General features: G+C 45.4%; 1 pseudogene; it reads left to right on the top strand.

The window, feature by feature from the left end:
• The first annotated feature begins 546 nt into the window (after positions 1 to 546).
• LOC139266577 (putative nuclease HARBI1) lies at positions 547 to 5,573 on the top strand (annotated as a pseudogene).
• Positions 5,574 to 6,070: the final 497 nt, after the last annotated feature.

The following is a 6,070-nucleotide window of genomic DNA, read 5'->3' as shown; positions in this document are numbered from 1 at the left end:
GACTGGAGTAGAGAGAGAGATTTGATGGATGCGTAGCCATGCTTTTTTCCCCCAAAAATACTTTATTCATATAAAACTTTCACAATACATTGGAAAGTAGTTCAGTACACTGCGGTCAGCAATTCCGTACAATTCATTTGGATGCTGACAGCAGTTCCATACAATGCACTAGCGTACATTTTATTTCAAGGTACAGTTTAGTACAATCCGTAAATCACAGTACTGTGCAAATAAGGGTATTACATGGAACAGATAAGAACAGCTTTACAATACATCCCAGGATACATTTCAATACCAATCACAAATCACGTTACTTGTAGCACTGTATAGATGAAATCAGTACACAAAACAGATGAGAATACATTTCTTTACAAATTACTAAACAGTGCAGAGACTTTCATTATACATGGGACAACACAGGTGTTTTTCGGTACATGGTGCTCTATGTATACAAGCAGATTCACAAGGTACAGCCCGAGGGCGTCTGTTTCCATCCCCCGGGGTTTACCATGGCAGAAGGGCCTTAAATTGTGGCTCTTCCCCATCATGCGATTAACCTTCACCCCCGAGGCCAGTTCAAACTGGTCGCATTGTGAGCAATCTGCAGACCGACTGCGGATCCGAGCAAAAGACGGCGACATCGTCCATGTACAGGGAGGTCTTGACCTGAGCGCCTCCGCTGCCTGGCATTGTCACCTCTCTAATGCCCGCATCCTTCCTGATGGACTCGGCAAATGGCTCGATACAGCACACGGAGAACCCCGTTCCAGATGGTAGAGAAAAGTAAGCCTTGAATCCCCAAAGTTCAGCATCTTTATACCCCGTATAATATACAAACTGGCTGGGCGATTCCTGATTACCATGGTCGCAGAGACGCTAATTGGTCTTCCTGGTGACGTCTTTGTCCTGGATTGGTCATCTTGATGAAAACAATGGTAGGCCATTTCTGTAGATGAGCAGTTCTCGAAGTGCTAACTGTTTGTTGACTTCTTGACTGCTCCTTCATTGAAAACCTCATTGTCCATCCAGACATCCTGGCTCCATGGACAAAGGTGTATTTCCATAAATCACACACAGTTCGAAATGAAAAGGCCTCTGTCTTTCATGACGTCAGCATTGAGACTGGTCCCATGGCAACCAAAAAGACAGTCAGCTCCTGCTCTACTTCACAGAAACCAAAAATCAGTCCTTTTAAAGTCCAAAAGTTCAAACTCCACTTTGAAACGCAGCCCACGTGTGTCTCCATTTTAAAAGTGTACAGATCCATTTTAAAAGTCCAAAAATCCTTCCGACCCATACACACACTGATATTAGCACTGGCCAAATCCTACAAGAGAGAGAGAGAGAAACTGGGGAAGAGAGAGTGACTGTAGCAGAGAGAGAGTCTGGGGAGGGAGAGAGAGAATGGGGGAGAGAGTGAGAGACTGGGGCAGAGAAAGAGAGAGAGAGATGCAGAGAGAGTGAGAAGGGCAAAGAGAGAGAGGGGACAGAAAGAGTGAGAGAGGGGGGAAAGAGTGAGAGATTGGGGCAGAGAGAGAGGGACTGTGGAGAGAGAGAGAGAGTCTGGTAGGAGAGAAAGAGACTTGGTGAGAGAGAGAGTGGGGAAGAGAGAGAGTAGGGGAGAGAGAGAGAGACTGGGGAAAAGAGAGAGATTGTGTATGAGAGAGAGAGAGAGAGACTGGGGAGGGAGAGAGAGAGTGGGGGAGAGAATGAGACTGGGGCAGAGAGAGAGAGAGAGAGAAGTTGGGAAAGAGAGAAAGAGTGGGGGAGATAATGAAAGACTGAGGCAGAGAGTGAGCATGGGGCTGAGAGAGAGAGAAAGAGTGGGGAGAGTAAAAGATAATGAGAGATGGGGGAGGGAAGAGAGAGAGTGGGGTAGAGAGAAGCAGAGAGAGAGAGAGAAGGACAGAGAAAGAGGGAAGAGAGAGAGAGGGGGGAGAGAGACTGGGGGAGGGGGGAGAAAGAGAGAGTGGGGGAGAGAGAAGCAGAGAGAGAGAGAGAGAGAGCGCGAGAAGGGCAGAGAGAGAGAGGGGAAAGAGAGAGAGAGGGGGAAAAAGAGAGACTGGGGCAGAGAGAGACAGAGAGTGGTAGAGGGGGGTGTGAGGAGGGGGAGAGAGAGAGTGGGGGAGAATGAGAGAGAGTGGGAGAGTGTAAGAGAGAGACTGGGGAAGAGAGCGAGTGGGGGGGGTGAGAGATTCGGGGGGAAGAGAGAAGAGAGAGGGGGGAAAGAGAGAGATTTGGCCAGAGAGAGAGAGAAACTGTGGCAGAGAGAGAGAGACTGGGTTGAGAGAGAGGGAGAAACTGGTAGGAGAGAAAGAGAGATACTGAGACAGAGAGAGAGAGAGTGGGGAAGAGTGAGCGAGAGACTGGGGAGAGAGAGAGTGGGGGAGAGAGAGTCGGGGAGAGAGTGAGAGACTGGGGAAAAAAGAAAGACTGAGGCAGAGAAAAAGAGACTGGGGGAGAGAGAGAGAGAGTGGGGGAGAGAGAGAGAGACACTGGGGCACAGAGAGAGAGAGACTGGGGCAGAGAGAGAGAGACTGGGGCAGAGAAAGAGAGACTGGGGCAGAGATCTAAGAGGCTTAAATCTAAACAAAGGAAACTACGTAGGTATGAGGGTAGATAAGAAATGGCTAACATTTTAAAAATTAATACATAATTTACAACAAACATACATTCCTTTAAGGCACAAAAACCACACAGGAAAAGTGGTCCAACTGTGGCTAACAAGAGAAGTTAAAGATAGTGGTGCAGAAATTCCGGTCTCCCGGGTCCGTACGAAGTGTCTACGGACTCAGGAAGGCATCGCAAAAGCCGTTTTTTAGCGCACAATGTGCATGCGCTAAAACCGGCTTTTCCGATCTGTCAAGCTGGAGCTTACAGATCCTCCGAACGCACTGGAGTACTAGGAGTTCTCGCGCAAGATTCACCAGAAAAGATAGTACCTGGTCAGAATCGAGCCACGAACGTTGTACGATAGATGAAAGCAGACGTACAGCCTGCAGTCTGTGTGAGAGCTGAAGCAAAATGAGGTAAGGGACATTTACAATGGGAAGTTTCTCTTTTAATTTTTAAAGCCTAATTTCAGCCTTTTAGCAAAAGGCAAGTCTCATTTACATGTTTTAAAAAAAAATTCTTCTCGCACAACTGTAAAATTAAATGACGGTTCTTTAATTAGATGGAGGAAAGGCATGAACAGCTAGAAGAAAGTTTAAGAAAACGAATTCAGTTGTTGGCAACACTGAGAGATGTAAAATATGGGTTAAATATGGGTTAAAACTTTGTCCTGGAAATGGAAGGATTATTTGACAGTGATGAACTAACATTAGAAAGTTCTCTGTTAAAATTAAGGGCTTTTTAATAAGAACAGTAACTGCAATAATTTCAAGCAGATTTCATTAGAGACCAAAGTGAATTTATACGTACTGACTTTAAAAATGAGTTCTACAAGTATTTCCTTCTTCCCTCCTGTGTGTACAGCATCTATCTACAAACGAAGCCTGTGAGGGAGAAATATGCCTGCTTATGATATTATCATAAATATCTGTGACATTCTGGCGCAGAGAAACACACGCCGCAGGAAACAACGAAGAAGATTGGTGAACCATGAATGTCGTTTCATCAGAAGCAATAACTACCCACCAGAGAGAGTGTACAGGGAGAGGCTATCTTTTGAAATGATGTCGGAGGAGTTATGTGTGAGGAGGCTGCGCTTCAGCAAAGAGGCAATCAGACGACTCTGTGACATGTTGAAAGACGACCTTCAAACACGCTCAACGACCCGCACTGCTTTGCCTGTGTCCATGAAGGTGACCACTGCACTGAACTTCTTTGCATCAGGGTCATTTCAGACAGGCACCGGTGACATTTCAAACATCACCCAGAGCGCTGCGAGGTCCTGCATTCACCGGGTAACGGACGCCATATTACGTAGGGGAAATTAGTTCATACATTTTGACTTGTCCGCTCCGCAGGAAAGGGCGAGTTCCCTTGCTTTTTCATCATCATCATAGGCAGTCGCTCGAAGCGAGGATGACTTGCTCCCACGTCAAAAAGGAATGAGGTCACAGGTGTTTCAATGAAGGACCTAATATTCCGGATCCCGAACTACATCCTGAAGGGTGGAAGATGCCTGTGCGTGGATTTTTTTTACGTGTGGTGGCCGTTGCACACCAGCCACCACATGGGCTTAACAGAGCTCGGTCTTGGTCCAGTAGCAAGGATTAACCAGGACGACTGGAGACCTGCTCTGCTGCACAGACATAGTGCGTGCACATATTGCAGTGTGCTTTTTATAGAATTGCTTTTTGTAGAATTGCTGGCTTCCCAAAAGTGATTGCGGCCATCGATGGAACCCATGTTGCATTGAAGGCACCGATTGGTAATGCTGTGAGATTCATCAACAGGAAGGGGTATCATTCATTAAATGTAATGATCGCCTGTGATGCGCAACTTCGTATCCTAAGCGTGAATGTAGGTCATTGTGGAAGTAGTCATGACTCCTTTGTTCTCCAGCACGCCAACTTACATGACACTCTCAACAAATTGCCTCTAGGATGCGCATGGACATTGGGCGACAAGGGCTACCCGCAAAAAAACGTGGTTAATGACATCATACTGCAGGACCAATAATGAGGTACAGGAGAGATACAACCAAGCACATGTGGGGGCACGTCAAGTTGTCATGATGACAATCAGGGTTTTAAAATCAAGCTTCTGCTGCCTGGACAGATCAGGGGGGACACTGCAGTATAGTCCTGCAAAAGTGACAAGGTTTGTGGTGGCCTATTGTGCTTTGCACAATTTTGCCCTGAGAGAAGGACCAACTCTTAACCCTTTAGATGAACTCCCTGCTGAATTAGAAGATCTTGAAAATGTTCCTGTGGCGAGGCGTGAAGGGGAGGAACAAGCTGGTGCTGAAAGCAGAGCTGTGAGGGAACAGCTAGTTGCCAACACGTTTACGAGGTGATGATACTATCGCCTCCTCCCTCCCCACTGCCCCAGCAAGGCACAGAAAAGATCAAACAGAATTTAAGGTGAAAAATTAAACTTTTATTGCATCAAAGTTTTTCACCTTTGTTAGATAACGTTTTGCTACTTTTCAAAAATTCTCAAAAGTCTTTGATAAAAACATGTAAACACTTTAAGGTGATTTTTTTTGTTTCTTACTGTGATAAAGACTCAACAATAAGAAGTAAACTTATTTGCTACTTTTCAAACAGTTGTAATGTTTGGTTGGTTGTTAATAAAAAAGTTGAATCAAAATTTCAAGTGACTACAGGCTATAAATATTAAATAAAACAGTGAAATACAAAATGGCACGACACCAAAATTGTAAAATAGTGAAATACTAACACAACACCAACATGCAAATACAAAAAAGGGTCAGCTGAACACAGCTTGGCCCTCTACTGTCTCCTGCACAATCTGCTTCCCATTGCCTTTGCCATTGCCTTTTCCTGTAACTGGACTGCTCTCTTGCCAGTTGAAATACCCAACTGTTGCCCTTCAGCAGTTGGCTCATTACTGGTTTGCTCTTCCTGTTGCTGCTGCTGAAGGACAACATTCCCTTCTAACATCACTAGTGTGTCGCCTCTCTTGTGGCCCTGCACTGTCTCTTCGCAGGGATCAGGGAAGGTGTTATCCACATTACCCAAAATGGGATCAGAGCTTGCGGAGACTTTAGTTAGAATGTTAGTAATGTTAGTAAGCGCGATAGCAATCACCTGCAACAGTCCTTGTCGCGATTATTGCGAATGTCAATCAATAGTTTGGTTTGAGTTTCGTGAATGTGATTCAATATTTGACTGTGAGTTTCGTGAATTTGTGACAACTGTGACAGTGGAACGAGAGCCTCTTTAATCTGGCTCCCAACACCATCAACTGCCCGAATGATAGAGGAAATAGAGTCTATTAAATTAGTATGATGGCCATGCATCTGTTCCCTCAAATTTTGCAATTATTTCCTCCTCTTCCTGCATCTCAATTCTTACATTTCTCCCACCTGCCGTGCAGTATCAGGTTGCTGTGTGGCTCTGGAACCTCAATCATCTGTGCCTCTCACAGAGACTGA

Source organism: Pristiophorus japonicus, chromosome 7 (assembly GCF_044704955.1).
Source record: "Pristiophorus japonicus isolate sPriJap1 chromosome 7, sPriJap1.hap1, whole genome shotgun sequence".
NCBI classification, from domain to species: Eukaryota; Metazoa; Chordata; class Chondrichthyes; family Pristiophoridae; genus Pristiophorus; species Pristiophorus japonicus.
The sequence above is the reverse complement of the archived record's forward strand: the minus strand, read 5'-3'. Positions and strand labels throughout refer to the sequence as shown.